At 35.9% G+C, this 17316-nt stretch overlaps 1 protein-coding gene and 1 long non-coding RNA gene across 7 annotated transcripts in view; one reads left to right on the plus strand and one right to left on the minus strand.

The window, feature by feature from the left end:
• Positions 1-140: 140 nt before the first annotated feature.
• LOC309501272 (uncharacterized protein) overlaps positions 141-17316 on the plus strand; it is a 33359-nt gene continuing 16183 nt past the window's right edge. Inside the window, exons 1-3 of one of the 2 annotated variants that reach the window (XM_082173310.1) lie at positions 141-637; positions 1029-1202; positions 3945-4254. The gene's annotated coding sequence lies outside the window, so the exon portion shown is untranslated. Of the gene's footprint in view, positions 638-1013; positions 1203-3944; positions 4255-4719; positions 7024-17316 lie in introns of those variants that run through there. The other variant, XR_014206836.1, reaches the window with a different exon arrangement.
• On the minus strand, positions 8023-15428 carry LOC309503197. Of its 5 annotated transcripts, none has more exons than XR_014207555.1 (5): positions 14789-15428; positions 14470-14525; positions 14165-14246; positions 13687-13817; positions 8023-8100 (listed from the first exon to the last, which is right to left on the minus strand). It is a non-coding gene; the product is annotated as an uncharacterized lncRNA (long non-coding RNA). The 5 variants fall into 5 exon arrangements; XR_014207558.1 differs by lacking the exon at positions 8023-8100 and having other exon boundaries at positions 13509-13817; positions 14789-14857; positions 15276-15421; XR_014207556.1 differs by lacking the exon at positions 8023-8100 and having other exon boundaries at positions 13509-13817.

Here is a 17316-nt window from a genome sequence, read left to right on the forward strand (position 1 = left end):
TAAAACCCCAAAACTGTTCTACACAGTGCCTCATATAAAAGTTCCTCAGGAAACCTGTGTGGTTCCTCAGAGAACCGGCCCTTTTTAAAGGGTCCTAGAGGATCTACAGACGGTTCCACCGGTGTGGCAAAGTGAAGAACCCCAAAAGGTTCCTCCAGGCACCTTTTATTTTTACAGTGGTGGTGCTTGTAGTTTGTTTGTTAATAGTTTGACGCAATGGGTTTCAGGCCAGGTATATTGTTTGAGGGCACCTTTAGGTTATTGGTGGTTGAGCACTTTTTCATTGATGGACCTCACCTCACACTATAACCCACATGGTGCAAGCTTCTATCTCAATTCTTTTGTAGAGCATGCTGGGTAAAGTTACTGTTGTCCACTGTGTGCACAATATTTTAATTAAGAGAAAATTGATGTAGCCTGGCATAAAGTTAGTGTGATACTTCGGAGCAACAAAAAATATGTCCTGTTGCTTCCTTATCAACAAATTTCAAAAAGCTTTTTCTATCCTAGAGATAATATACCGTCTAGCTTGTTTCAAGTAACACTTATCTTTGCTGGCATTCATAGGTGACTACCAGTCCCGCAGACACAGAGGCCCAGCTGTCTCTCCCCATCACTCCAAGGATCATCATGCTCGGTAAGTTTTACATTCAATGTTAACGAATCCTTTGAATGTATAAGCACAAGCAAATAAAGTCTAGTCTGGAAAACACTAGTGAATGCAGTTTGTGTCGTGTCATTCACCAGTCAGGAACAGCACAGTCACTTCAAAAACTTAAGTTATGTGGAGTACTCTCTCATCCTTAGTAGCCACCTCTAATGTCGTTATTGCTATTTCAGATTGCTTGCTATGCCTGTGTCACTTTTTCTGTTTTTCTATCACCAGTTACTGCTGCTAATGCACTGCTTGGAAGATGTGTATGCTCCCTGCCCTGTTTTACATTTACAATCATTTATGTGGAGCAAATCTTTTAGAGAATGTATTGCTATGAAATATAATTTTTGTGATGACTCTTGTCTGTACTAAGGAGAGACAATCCTGATTGCAAACAAATGGATGCTGTGGATTGAGGGGAGGGTCATAATCCCACCTGGTGCTCACATGACTGACTTCACCACTGCCTTGGCCGCTCTCTTCGCCTGTTACTGTGTATTCAAGAGTATCAGGTGGAAGCCAGCACAACACTGGAGTTTGTTCAGAGGTATTTATTATCTTAAATAGTTCGATTGAAAGAAAGATTGAAATGTAGAAGCAAATTGACAATTGAAAAGCTGTTCAAAATCACCTTCTTCATTTAAAATGTTATGTAAATATTTGAGTGTCTAAATAGTGTAGGTTAAAGCCTCCTTACAACTTGAATGCTAGAGAACAGAAGGGCTGTTGGGCCGAGGGCATGTACACACTATATTCCTTTTCACATAAAAACCTTTGGGAGAAATTGAGAGGACGCAATGCGTAGATGGCTGGGGAATATGATTTGCCCTGATAAAACAAACAAGGAGAGTGGTTTATGTCCCGTAAACAGTTGTGATTTGCTAACCAGTTACTCATTATATTTTAATAAAAAAAAATATATATATAAATACATACGGAAATTTCCCCTGAACTTGAATCATGATGGCAGCCTCCATTTATAGAAAAGTCTGGATTTAGGCTCATTTGTCTGTGGTGTTACTGTCTTTCCTGGTAACACCACAGACTCTATAGTAACTCCACAGACAATATACACAATATACACAGACAGTATTTTTAATAAAACACATAGGACATCCATAATCATCTCTCTTGTCAGGTATGGCAAGATTAACTGCTGCTGAAAGGCAGTGTCTTTATAGACAGCGCAGAGATGCAGACCCAGTTCGAAGAGCAGAGTTCCTTCAAAAGAAACAGCAGACCGTTAATAAAAGAATAGGAGATCTCCCAGCGAGGGGAAAGAGAGCAGCAAGGGAGAACTGGAGAATATATAAGGCAGAATACAGGACAAGAAAGCACAGAGAGTCACAACAGGGCACCTTGACTCCACCAGACACACCATTAAGGTCAGATACCCAGCACATCAAGCTTAGGTTTTAGGCGAATAAAAGGGATTGGAACTGAATATCATATTTAGTATGTAAATAATTCAATTTCTTTTCTTAACCATTTGTAAGTGATGGCGATTCATGTCCAGAGGAGATGGGGGAGAAATACTGGAAATACCGTGTTCAGCTCTTAAAGTGTCAGTTCTTCCAGAGGCCAGTTGCTTTAGTTCAGTTCAGTTTGCTCTCCTTTGTCTATGAGCTTGTTTTTGCATTACAAAGTCGGGTTGAGAGTGAGAAACAGGTTGCGGGTTGTTTTAATTATATTATTTTAATGCAGTTTTTCTAAAATGTTCTTTTATCAGAGTAGATAGGCCTACTTCTTGTAATCCGACTTGTAAAATCATTATTTTGCTCAGTAAACTTTTAATTGTTAAACCTTTTAATGCAATATTACATCTGTGGTGTTACTTCAAAACATATCTGAAATGTCTTTGCTTCAGAGCCATTTAAATCTTATAATTGAATGTTTTTAGACTGTAAAGTGGTTTTAATTGTTGTATGTTGAGCAATTAAACATTTCTTTTAAAAATTAAATTTAAATGATCAATGAAACTTGAAACAATGAGTCCTTAAATTAATTATTTATTTATTATTACCTAAAGTTGCATATCCCTGCTAATTTTAGAATGAACCAAAATGTTATTTCAAATATTGTTAACACCATAGATATTGTAAAGAAGGACTTGCTATTTATGTTCGGCGTAACGGGGATCAGCCAATCAGCGCTTTCGTTTTGGGGTCACCGAGAGGACACTTGTTTGCGCTGACTGATAGGTTTCGTTTTGAGTGATGCTGCCTTCACGTGCTATGGAAAAGATGATATTTTCCACTTGTGAACTGGTATTTACCAGTGTGTTGTGTTCAAGTGCTTTTGTTGTCGTAATGTAGTACCCGCAAGGTCTGTGTCAGTAGAGTATCTTTTTTATCTTTACAAAAAAAACAAAAAAAAAACAAACCTTAAGTGTGGTGCTTTCTGATGATTAAAACATAATTAATAATTTAAAAAAAAAATAAAACATGACATAAAATGATTAAATATGAACCAAGGAAATTGCGGCGAAGTTGAAAATTGAGTGTTAACGCATTATATTACAATCGTTAATGACACAACATTGTATAGGCTACAAAAACTATCCGCTAACAGTATTCAAGACTCTTGCGTTGCTCTCCGCCATTTTGAAAAGGTCAAAGGTTATCTCATATCGGCAACTCGTGCATCAAAATATTCTACGAGTTGCCCAGTTGAAAATACCACATGAGGGGGTGTTCATGTGCATTTTCCATGTCGGCTTTTGGTATTTACCATAATTACCATAGCACGTGAAGGCACCATTAGTAGTGAGAGTGAACACGGGAAGATTAAATCAATTATCAAAAAGAATATATGGAAATTATGGCAGCAGTTATGGCACAAAGATACCAAAGGTAGGCATTTGTATCCAATTCAGTCATCAGTGAGTAAGGGAAAGAGTGTCAGGATGGAGCAGAGGTGAAGAAAACATGATTACAAGGTTACGATTGGGGCATACGAGGTTGAACAATACAAAGCATTTAATAAATAAACATCCAACAGGGTTATGTGTGGTATGTGATGTTAATGAAACAGTCGAACATGTTATGATGTACTGCAGGAAGTATACAGCTGAAAGATATGAGTTGAAAGAGGAACTAGAGAATAAGGGTGAACAGTTTGCAATTAAGAATGTATTAAATCCGGAAAGAAACATCAAATCATTATTGTTGCAATATTCTTGGAAGAACGGGTCTCAACAAGCGAGTGTAAGTGTTAATATATTTTTTATAAGTTTTTATTTTTATTTTTTTTTAACTTTCTCTTTTCTCCTTCTAATCCCGCTTGAGAGGATGAGAGTGGACGGAGGATCTGAACACGCAGCGCCGAATGAAACTCTATGAAGACTCTGGGAGGGTGGAGGAGAGAGAAGAGAAAGGGAAGGTTGAAGGTGTTTGAAGTTGAGTTGTGAGGTTAGTCAGGAGTTTGTAGGTAGAGCGTAAATGGTCCATTTCAAAGATAGGTGGCGATAATGCACTTATAAGTCTGCGATCCGCCGTAAAGCAAGAAGAAGAAGACCACGGGCAGCACATCGTAGATATTTCTGAAGTGCATAGTTGTCGTCTGTGTCGTTATCTGTGCATGTGTGCGTTCAGAGACATGTGAGTACCCTGGTGTAAATGTTTATGTGTATTTTGGTGCCTTAGGTTTTTTATGAGTGTTGTCTATTCTGGGATACTAATTTGCAATGCAGTATGTTATCATAAAGTTCGCTAGCATTATGCAATGCCTAGTATTATAGTGTTACACTACTATTGTGTTTATGTGTGTAAGTTACTCACCTGACATTGTACAGTTATTATCGGAGTGTTTACAATGGTTGTGTAATAGAGAACTATGTTTTGGGGTTGCTGTTACTGACCCAACAGTAAAAGGCTGTTGTTTAATTTAATAAGGAACTAATGTGTGTTATCTGGTATATTTTTTGGTTATTTGATATATAAGCAGCTAAAGTTACTTGAAGGGAAAGTTGCACTAATTAGCATTTATTAGCTTTACTTATTGCATCATGTCAGCACTGTCGTTTACTTGTATGCTGATATTTTTCTTTGTATTTTTTATTGTAGAACCACACATACTGTACACTCAGGAAGACAGATAATCATCTGCTGGCTGTCAATAAATCCATTGAAGAGCATTAGAGCATTGGATTGCATTCTTACCGATGCACCACAGTGGTCATTCTCAACTAGCTACAGTTACAGTCCTAGCTATCAAGTCACCATTACAGACATAAGTGGTTGACCAGTGTTTGATTAAAATGATTAAAAAATATAAATGTTATTAAGCTGCAATTTTAATAGATATAGAATATTAAACTAATTTTAAATGCATAGCAATGCTTTATTAAAGGAAAAGATACTGCTGAATGCTTTACATTGAGCCTATAATGAGCCACGTGAGACATTAAATCAATACTAATAAATATGAATAGTGTTTTACTCTGGGAACAATAGTGCTTTGTGGTGATCTTTATCTGATCATTTTCAGTTTCTGCGCATATAAAATGTTATTATTTTAATGACAACTTTGAGAAAACCACTTTTATGATCCCAGACTAGGGTTGGGTATCGAAAACCGGTTCCATTTTAGAACCGGTAACAAATTTCCAAAAACCGGGGATTTGATAAGACGCACACTTTACGATTCCTCTTATCGATTCCTGGCTTTGGGACAGTTGCAAATTCGTTATTTCAAATGTAGGCGCGCTGCAAGCACGCTCATAATAGAAGTGACGTGGGCTTGACGAGCGTGCGGTGCGTGGCGCTCGTTTTTGCAGGCGCGCCTATGCCTCGGCGAGATGAAAACATCTCAACTTTTCAGAATGCCGCAGGTCATGTGACAAAAAACAACCAACCTTTCTGTAACATCGAAAGCTCGGCCGATCAGCTGATCATAGCTGAACAGGGCGGGTTTTTATTTCTCATCGCCATAAATATATCTAGTAGCCTAGTAAAGCTAGTGCAAGGGCTATAAATCAATTCATTCTTTGCTGATACTTCCTCGTCGTCATCATTGAGAGCGCAGTTCATAGCAACGACAGATGCCACGGGAGTGCAAAGCGCTTGTGGAAAGAAGGAGAAAGCGACGCGGCCGTGCTTTTCCATGCATTTGCAGACGCGATATGTGAACGGTCCCTAATGTGGCTTAAAATTATTTTTGTTTTGTTTAAAATGGAGATCACGATTACATACATCAGACAACTACTCAGAATAACATGTTTAGTCTAATAGTCTATTTTTTTTTTAAACTCATTTGAATCATTAATTCAAACACTAATTAATTCAGTGTCTCATAAATACTTGTTTAATTAATGAATGATTCACCGTTTTTGAACGAATCTCTCGAGTCTTCTTTAGTAAATAATTCAATGAAAAAAACAGTCGATTTTTGCCACCTACTGGAGTAATAATGTAATCAACACCTTTATATGAAGAGACTCCTTTCACTTTAGCCATTTTATTGGTTATTGCTTAAAATTGGCAAGAATAAAAGGTAGAAATATTTATTCAAGTATTTGCCCTTTTTTCTCCCTCCAAAAAATATTGGAATGGCAAACAAGAATCGATTAGAACCGGATTCGATAAGCAGAATCGAAATCGCTAAAAATGAAACGATACCCAACCCTATCCTAGTAAGTTAAGATAAGTTACAATTTAAATTTCTGGATTGTTTTGAAATAAAGTTTTGAAAGAGTAATATAAAGTGATGTGTTAATTTAAAAGTGAATTTATTTTTTCAGATTACATGATTTGTCAGTGTATTTTACAGTTCTTTAAAGTAGGAAATGCAGAATTGGTGTTCATATTTTACTCTCTTAGTGTTCATGTTGTAACTCTGTGTCGGTGTTGAGAGAGGCAATACTCTTGAAAGTGTCGAACTCACACTTTGAGGGTTGTTTCCATATTTACACTTTTAAAGTGTTGAAATTAAGTATATTGGTGTTGATTTCCAGATTTCAAATTTACTGTGTAGTAATTAATGTAGTTATTATAAGATCAAACTATATATTTATATTAATCTGGACATTATGCTGCTGTAATTATTTATCTGTAGTGGTTGAGGAAGATGAGTGTCATTGTTTTTTGTGTTATTGATGTTTTATCCATGTCATAGTGTGAGAAATTACAGTATTGTCTTTCAATAGAGCAGTTTTACAGGCTTTTATCATGTATCCTGACTCAAATAATGTGTTTCTAACAGCAAACACTCAGAATAAAGTGAGATGATCTGCTGATGATCCTGAATGGCTTGTTGAATGAGTGTTGATAGTCTGAGGCTCATCAATATTAACAGATCTGCTGAAAACACTCTTTATTTCATGACAATAGTTCCTGTTTTCACCTCATTTATTATGCTGATGTCTTCAGATCTCCTGTACTGACACTTAAAGCTCATTTCATTGGTGTCAGCAGACTGAGGGGATTTGTTGGTTACTATGTGTACATTTATTTCTGTGTTTATGATTTAAACTGTTTTTCTTACCATTATATAGATAAGGAGACTATATATAATATATTATATATATATGATATATTATATATATGAATATATATAAAGAAGCAGAATAATGTTAGGATTAGCAATTCAAATAATGAATGAATTGTTATTTCTCACAGGGTTATTCACTTGAGCTTGTGTTTCTGGTGTCCCACTTTCACATGCATATGAATGGAAGTCAGTGGAAGGAAAAGTGTGAACGGCCATTAATAATAAAACAAACTCAGTAACTGACATCCCTGCTGAAAAAAACAATAGAAACCATTACAGAATTGCTAATGGTTTCCACTACAAAACCATTACAAACCATCAGCCGTTAACCATTAAAACCATTACCAAGTGGAGTCCATTACGTAGTGTGTTTTGGGCCAAATTCCATTAGGATTTATTGGTTTTAAGGGTTTCCATTACAAATTTGTATTGGTCTGTATTTTAATGGTTTCCATTACAGTTTTGTATTGGTTCTGATGGTTTCATTACAAATTTGTATTGGTCTTGAATTGCACATATTTAATGGTTTCCATTACAGTTTTGTATTGGTTCTGATGGTTTCATTACAAATTTGTATTGGTCTTGATTTGCACATATTTAATGGTTTCCATTACAGTTTTGTATTGGCTAAGATTTGTAGGTTTAATGCTTTTAGCTGTTAATAATTAGGACATTAATTATATTTTTAATAAATTAATGTGAATTATAACTACTATTATACACAATTGACATAAACTTCACACCAACTTTTCAATAGCTTACAGCTCAGGTTTTGTTTTGCAAAGAATGAAGAACTTGCACCTGAAATAAAAATTATAGTATTAAGACCTGCTTTTTTTTACTCAACCCAGCTGGAAATAAACATCTGACACAAAACATTAATATTACATTTTTATTATTTGATTCACAGTTATTCTTTTACATTGTGTGGCTTCACTGGGGCTGACTGATTAGACCTGCAAAAAGAAGGAGAATTCATTAGGACAATGTACCTCTTAAACCACATTAACAGTACATAAGATTATCCATACATACATTATACATTTAAATATATTCATCCAACATCTTTGGGCATACTTTGATACCCATTTTTCTGTGGGTATCATGACAAAACCAACAACAAAAAAAACATTAATATGCAGAATAAGACCATTTTAGCTAATTTAAAAGTAGAGGTCGACCATTATATTGGTTTTACTGATTAGTTGGCACCAATAGGTAGCAGGCAGGCTTGGCAGAGTTACTTTAAAAATGTATTCTGTTACAGTTACAAATTACTTTTAAAAAAAGTATTCAGTAACAATCCAACTACCACAATATGAAAGTAATGTAATCTGGTTACTTTTGGATTACTTTAAGGTCACATATATAAATAAAGTTAACGTAAAAATGCTTTTATTTATTAAGAATTTGGTCCAGTGTACAATATTTGCAAAATATAAACTATTCAAGAAAATGTCATATAGCTGGAAGTAACTACAGTGCTATGCATAAGTTTAGACACTCATGCTAAAGTTGACTAAAAAAGAGGAATAAAAAAATCATCTTTTGGAAATTGAACTTAATGCCTTAATTAAAAAAAAATAGGAAAAATCCAACCTTTAAGGACACCAATTTTCTTTGTGAATGAATAATGTATCGTAAATAAATAAATGTTAAATTCCCATAGAGGCAGGCAGATTTTTATTTTTAAAGGCCAGTTACTTCATGGATCCAGGATAATATGCATCCTGATAAAGTTCCCTTGGCCTTTGGGCCATCCTTAAAAATATTTTGGTTTGCAGTAACAGCAAAAAAAAAGAAAAAAAGGGACGGTAGGTAGGTCTATATTTTTTTATATATAAAAAAAATAATATAAAAAAGTATATATATTATTATTTTATTTATTTTTTAAATCGGGGTCGGGTCGGGATACATTTTTCACCTATGTCTAGGGGCTGTTTACACCAGGCCACTTCATGCGTTTTCTCAGATCGGATTCCAATCTGATTTATCAAAACGATTCCATTTACACCTGGTTACATAAATGTGTGTTGTTTTTTTTGCTGATATAAATCCGATCTTCAATTCCCGCTATATGCAGATTTAATGGAGCGCACGTCACCGAAAGCAACGAGATACATTATTTTATTGATCATTAGCTAAAATTTCTGAATCAAAGCCCGCAATAAGAGAAAGCGGAAACAGCCCTGGTAAGATCATTTCGTTTCTTTACATTTAATGAAGATGATTGTGTGTTAAGCGTCTGCGACTTACTTTCACTTTGATTTGCGATAGTTTGCACGTTGATGCTCAGCTTCTCATCTGCGGCGAGTGTGTTGCAGTAGCGTCGTCATATCTGACTAAAACATGACATATAGCCTATAACACGCTCTCGCATGTTTATTTTTTAATCAACAACATATAAAAATTAAATAATCTTTAGAGTAAAGCCGCAGCCATCATTACCAAGCGCAAACCATTGACAGTGAATGAAACGAAGCGAACTTAGCTTGCAGGCTGTAGTGTGATGCGTTAACCAATGGTGTAAACATAATCATAGATGACGCGCCACGGGTTTTTATTTAAAAGAAAGAACGTAGCTTATGTTTGTATGTAGGTCTAGGCAATTTATATTCACAATACTTAACTAATATTATTTTATTGCATTTGTATTAGTTGTTTTAAGAGTTAAAAAAAATCGGTCGGTCTTAACGCAAGTTTACAACCGGCAAGTCGGTCGGACTAAAAGGGAAAAAAAATAAATAATTGGGTCGGTACTAAATTGACAGGGTCGGTCGGGTTACGGCAAACAAGAATATTTTTAAGGATGGCCGAGTTAAAATAGCCCCACATCATCACATAGCCTTCACCATACCTAGAGATTGACATGGTTTTATTTCAGTTAGCCTAATAGCTGGTTTGATTTGCATTGAGAGATGATCTTATGGAAAGTACTCCATGCCAATCTCTAGGTATGGTGAAGGCTATGTGATGATGTGAAAATGAATATTCGAATGTGGAAAAACGCCCTCGGTAGCAGAGGCGCGGCTGTCTGCTTTGCGAGTGGGCGCGCTGCCTGAGGGGTCAGGGACAGGTAACAGGAAGAAGCGTTAACGTTAAACAGAAACATTACTAAAGTGTAGGCTACTGTACTGACTGAAGAGATATTGCATGAATAAGGTAGGTTAGATACAGCAGTTTCATGCACTGCAGGCTTACACTGGTTTGATTATTTACCGTTTCATGTCAAGGAAAAGTTCCATGTTTACCACAGCACAGCTCGCTCGGAGCGTTCAATGTCGGTTATATATACTGTAAAACTTCAATTAATGTTAATAATATTTGTTTCAATCACTGAATGAAGCCTGCTATATAAGAGTCGCGACCTTCAATTGCTTCCACAAAACTCTAGATCAGCACTCAACATTTGCTTATTGTTGTTGTTCTTTTAAACCGTTATGCGCAGAGAGCGTGACGAGCTCATTCGCGCCGCAAGACCTCCAGACGTGCGTAAACGCGTCTTTACATTAACTTAACATTGAAATCACTCACGCCAGACGCTCTATTCGCTTGAGGACTCGATGCTCTATTCGCTCTACCTAGCTTGAGGGTGAGGGCGAGAGAGAGAGAGAGAGTGCCTGTGAGTGAGCGAGAGTGAGGTCTGCGGTCTTGGCCATTAGTTGATTTACTTGTTTTTGTGTAGGTAATACGTTGTCAAATATGTTTAAACTTAAATAAACTACCTACAAGTAGTTCTGTCTCTTTGTATTAATTTGTCCTGTTATTGACGTAATGCGCGTCATTGACAAAATGCGGAGCCAGATGTTCGAATAGTTCGACTATAGGCTATTTGTTTTGTTTTTTTAGAGGGAATAGTCGAACGTCATTTTTGAGAAATTTTGACAGCCCAAATGAGTATTACATGCACACAGTGTTGCCTTGGGCTTGCGCGCTAGTGACCGACAACACAGAAACGAAGAGACAGCTAGCTGCCCTGCTGGAGTTACGCCGTATGCCGGTGGAGCGTGTGGCGACATATAATACATCGTTTTATTTTAAAAAAGGAGCTTTACACACAACCTTATCAGAGCTTATGATAATGACCTGTATTGTTATATATTTATGTAGTCTTGATTTGGGTGTGTACAGTGGTTTTACATTTAAAAGGGTTGTAAATCTAGTTCAAGTAGCCTAAATTTTAGCACACCATAGTCAACTTTTGCTGTAAAAATGCTGTGTGGCTAGTAACTTTGGAAAACCACTAGCCACATTGGCTAGTGAGCAAAAAAGTTAATGTCAAGCCCTGGTTATCAGTATCGATCCTCCTAATATTCCATATGTGTCCCCGTAAAACGGTGTCCTCATAGACCAGGATTCTGACAAACTAACACAACACACTGAGATTCTCTAGTCAAGTTAAACATCAGGAACATGTTCTTATGATGTCCCCATAAAACTGTCCTCATAAAACAGGTGTAAGACACACACAACCTGACATAATAAACACCCATATTATGTGATGCATTGAAGCCATGAACATATTGTTTTATCATTCATACCTATCTGTGGTAGTGATATTGCAGTGTAGGCCTCTGTGAAGCCAGGCAGTGGCGGATTTAGCAAATCGGGGGCCCAAGGCGAAGGTAGGTAGGCTATGGGCCCCTCCCCATCCAATCTTTAAAAGAGAACGAAAAAAATATGTACCGACTGAATGGTGGATAGGCAGGAAAAGCTAATCTACGGGGAAGTAAAGGTTAGAGAGGAGAAAAAAACGTCCCCTTTAACCCTGCATACACTTCTTTACTCCTAAACAGAAACATGTTACAATGTTTACATGGTACAATATCTGGTAAGCTATGTTTTTTTTTTTTTTTTTTGCTTGACAAATTTCACCATTTCGATTCAATTCTTGTGATTTGATTCAATATTGACTCATTTGGAAAAATATTAGGTAACGTTTCACAAGATAGGCGTTACTTTTTCTCAAGAAAAAAAAGCCCTATCAGCTGGTATAATTTAAGGTTAAAATAAGTAATATAGTACACATATTTAGCCAAATACTCTCTATAGCTCTTTTTTTTCTAGCCAATTAAATGCCTTTCCTGAGGTAAATGTTATGTGACGATTGTTCTCCAGCTGTTTTACCTCTTTCCGCGGTTGAAAAACACTTATTGATCGATATTATGAATGAGGAATATACATTTCGGTAAGTTATACTGTATCTTTCAACATTGTTAATTCGTGTTTATTTACTATTAGCTAGAGATGATCAGTTCACGTGCGGCTATAGGAATCTGTCACGTCACATTAAAATGGCAAAACGGTATTTATTGTTTGAATTTCGTAATAGAATTGACAGAATCTGAGAGCTGATATTTTTTTTAAATATCATGATTCATAAGTAAACTGCTCAGTTTTGTATGTCGATCTGCGTGTCCTCTTTGCTTCACGATTTTTCTGTGCATTGGACGTTGTTGTTCCTGATCTGTATCCCCAACAGTAGCCGTAAAAAAGTTTGTCATCTTTGGCAGCGTTCCCAAATACTTATCAGCGTCTTTTCACTTTTTTCTTTTATTTTAGCCGCTTGGGTAACTTCGAAACTTTAAATTTTCGCGTTTAGACTCGTCTTGCTCTGTTTGTGTATTTCCCAGTCCTCCTGTTACTGCGTGTTGTTTAACTTTCGCGCCGCGCACCTTTACAGACTTTTTGCTTTCCTCCCGCTTCCTCCTTTTTTCAGCACCGCTTGGGTAGCTAGCTTCGCTTCATTTTTACTCTGTCTACTACTCTGTACACTCTGTCTGTCAATCACTTCTTTTTCTCCGTCAGTTTTTTGCCACAGCCTTGTCACTTTCGCAGATGCGCAGTAAGTGAGATAATGGAATAGTCCAATGTAGTGAGGTGGGGGGCCCCCTCCTGTCTGCGACACGACAATAATGATTTGATGCCATTTTTCGCAAACGGAGTTTTAGAAATATATAATAAAAAAAAATAAAAAAAATAATAATAATTAAGCATAAGTTAATAGGGCATTTTGGGGGCCCCTAGGTAGCTCGGGGCCCAAGGCAATTGCCGACCTTTGCCTAATGGTAAAGTCCGCCCCTGAAGCCAGGATATGTAAAGACTATGCCGTGTTATTTTACAGTTGATTACTCAATTTCTGTACCTAAATTAGACTTACCTGGAATATGAGGCAAAGCTTATTTCACATCTTTGTTACATTTTTTTACCTATGCTTGCAATTTATTATTTTCTATGCAGATGCAAACCCCTACAAAATCACACCAATCATTCTAGAATGATAAATTATTTCCAAATAGCGCTATTTAAGTCATTTGGTGAAATAGTTTTTATTGAGATATTGCATTATATATTGCAGAAAAAATGAAATATTGCAATATCAGTTTTTTTTGCAATATCGTGCAGGTCTATTACCGTGGGTCATTTTTAACCTTTAATATTACCTTATAATAATAAAACAAGTAAAATCATCACTGTAAATAACACATAATGTACCTGCTTTATTAAACAGTGTCACTTAAGCATGGAAACACTGAACTCACCTTTATAATGATGGCTGAATCTGCCCTGGAGCTCATCTTTGTCATTCTCCCGAAGTGCAAACTGTATGTCCTCCTCCAGATCTTGATCTTCTCCTTCACTGACTCACTTCAGCCATTATCTCATGTGTCTGCTGTCAAAGAAAAAGACCCTCAATAATCCTGACCATTGCATTTCTTTTGACATATTATTCAACAAGCTTAAACTTAAGACATAAACTGTGTTTAAGTGAATACTCTCCAAGCTCCAAGGAATATATCGTAAATTAAATTCGGGAGAACCGACCACAAATGTGCAGCATATATTGTCCTTTTTCATACTCTTACAGCGGATTGCAAAGGGAAAAAAAAGAAAATGATCAAGAGGAAAAGAAAGCAGCGACTGAAAAGAGCTCTTGCCATAGATATTCTTGTTATAACATGTCACGTTAAAATACCAAGTATAACGTTATTCTATAGTGGCAGCTATTGTGAAACTCACATTCTTCATCTACTGAGTGTGGATGGCATCAAGGTCTTGTCCTGAAGAATCACAGGGCCAAACGATAGGGATTATGTCTCATCTGATAACAAGAGCATAGCCATAGGTTTAAGAACTCTAATGATATCTTTACCCCCTGATATTGCATTGGGGATATAAATTCAGACATTTTAAAGGCTAAGAGTATGAGCCACAGCTGGCCAGATATCTGTGAAAAATAACTTGCGTGCCTGAACCACATTTAGCATTTAAAAGTAAAAAGAATTTAAGTATTTATCAGTAAAAAATACATACAAAATAAATACCCCTGAGTTGGACAGTATGGTGTCTGTCTCACTGGCCAACATAATTCAAAACAGACCTAGAGAAATAAAAATAAAATATACCAATGACCATGATATCCTGTTATCATAATAGTTAAATTAATTATTATAACTACGACCATTATAACATTATATTTGTCGCCTATTATTTAGCTGATTATTTAGCCTACAGGCTTCTCAAGGACAATCTGACCTGGGGTTAATGATTTTAAAATGTGAGACTTCTTTCAAAAGCATAAATCTTACAGACCCCAGACTTTTGAACAGTAGTGCATTGTATGTTTGAGGTGGTTTTGCTTACTAGTCATATGGTTTATAGCCGTGGAGATTGTCTTGGACAGGGGGTGCAGCAGGCCTTCAGCATGATGATCTAGATTAGAACATAACATGCAGTTTGTCACAGAGCCAACAATGTCACATAGGATTTACAATAGAACATTTACAAGCTAGAGCAGAGCTGAAATGCAGAAAAGAGAAAGAATTATATATATATATATATATATATATATATATATATATATATATATATATATATATATATAATTCTTAAGATAATGTATTGTGAAATAAAGTGACGTCACTGATTAACAGTACAGTGCATTCTTTTAGGTTAAATAAATTAGCTTACTTCCAATCACCCATTGACAAATTAACGTTTACCAGCAAAACAAAACTATCAAAAATTGTTATCTACACAAAGATGTGGTTACTTAAACCCCCAAATTTTCATAAACAAGAGCTCCAGTCTATAGTTAGCCTTAACTTAACGTAAATTAGGCCTAACTTACCTCTTCTGAAAACGGTTGAGATGCTAACGGACTTTTTTGAAGACACAAAAGACCATTTCTATAAAGTAAATATTCAACAGAAGCGTGTCAATTACACGTAATAAAGGTGTCAGGGACGTTTGTATGTATTATTTGTGTGAATTTGTTGACTAAACTCACCTGAAAGCAGTGAAAACAACAGCGAGAGACGCGAGTTTTGCTGTTTGTCAGTTGATGACGTTTCGACGTTTCCCCGTTTCCATCTGCTCTCGCGTGACGCGCTCGCTCCAGTGTTTGAATGTTCACGCGCATTAAAACACTTAAAAGTCACGCAGCACTTAAATAAACATCTAGAATTAAAACATATAACATAATTTAAAATACCATTAATATTAAATCATGAATTTTAAACTCATTGTGTAGGTCTATGACTCATTCATGTGCAAAATGTCAGACCCCAGTTTATATGCCAGGTTTTGTTACAATACTAATAATTGCGTTATATAACAATGGCAAACAAAACAAGAAACATTATTATTATATATATGTGATTATATATACATACATATATATATATATATATATATATATATATATATATATATATATATATATATATATATATATATATATATATATATATATATATATGTGTGTGTGTGTGTGTGTAAGATGTTCATCAGCTTGGCCAGGCTTACCACCAAATTGTCCAGGCTGGGAAACCAGCTTCATCATACATGCCAGCTGGGAGACCAGATAAAACCAGCTAAGCCAGGCTGGGAGACCAACTAAAGCCAGCTACTTCCATCTTAAACCAGCTAAGACCAGCCAACCAGCTTAAGCAGGTTTTAGCTGGATTTTTCAGCAGGGAGGCCAGGTGTTGATGAGGAAGAGAGCCAAACAGCCAATGTAACGGGTAACGTTACGCTATCGAGCTTATTATCCAGTAGGATTGTCTCGATTATTTTAATAAATTTGATTATTAAAAAAGAAAAAGAAAAACTTTAGTAGCCTACATACGGCGGAGGTGATCCAGCAAAGTCTGACATACTTATTGAAGAATAACTTTTGATTTTTAATAGACAAATAAATAAATAAAAACCCAGAGAAAAGGAGAAGAATTCTCATCGGATATCAAAATAAAAGTCTTCACACAACATATACCTGTTAAATAAAAGTATTACAGTGAAACAGATGAGACAGTGGTCATAAGTTTCATATTTCTTTGTCATTTTATTTTTTGTAGAGCCTATTTTTAAAAGGTTATTTAAAAACTTTAAGAAAAGCATTTTGAATAGCTTGTAGCAGTGTGCTATATATTGTGTACTGTTGTTAAACAGTAGCCTAGTGTTCAAAGATACATTTCAATATTATAAAATACATCATTTGTGATATATATAACTATGAACCTACGTGAATATGTGTATGAGCAGACCTACACACAACCATACCTTAAACAGAGATGTTGCTTTTAAAGGCATGCAGTGGAACAGAGTCAGAGAGAGACCATAGGACAGGCAGCACGAAGCAGAACACTACTGATCCCCTGTCAGTGATTGACCTACAGCCTGACATGGACACTGCTTTGACTGCCACAGGAACTACCACAAAACCTGAGGCCATGCTCATGATTATGAGCCATGCAGCAAAGCATAAAATAAATGGCTGCCAGTTACATGATTTACTGCAGTTGATAAATAAATGGTTTGGGCAAGAGGTTGTACCTCGATCCAAGTATCTTTTTAACAGAGTGTTTAAAAACAGTTGTGAGAAAGTAGAATTTCAGTTCTACTGTGAAAGTTGTCACTTAAACATAGGAACAGTCCAGGAAATCAGTGACAAACAAATTATATATTAATATCATCAAACCAAAGAAAACACTAAATTTGTTGGAGACTTAATGGTTCATATTGGTGTCCAGTAGATACCAACATGTAACCTATAAGTTGCCAAAGGTGTTCTATTGGTCCTTAATGGTATCCAATAGAAAAAACATGCCACCAATAGAAGAAAGCAAATCACCAATAGAGACCTACTAGGACCATTACAGTTTCCATTAAAA

The sequence above is a fragment of the Leuciscus leuciscus genome, assembly GCF_965113295.1.
Source record: "Leuciscus leuciscus genome assembly, chromosome: 1".
Classification (NCBI taxonomy): domain Eukaryota; kingdom Metazoa; phylum Chordata; class Actinopteri; order Cypriniformes; family Leuciscidae; genus Leuciscus; species Leuciscus leuciscus.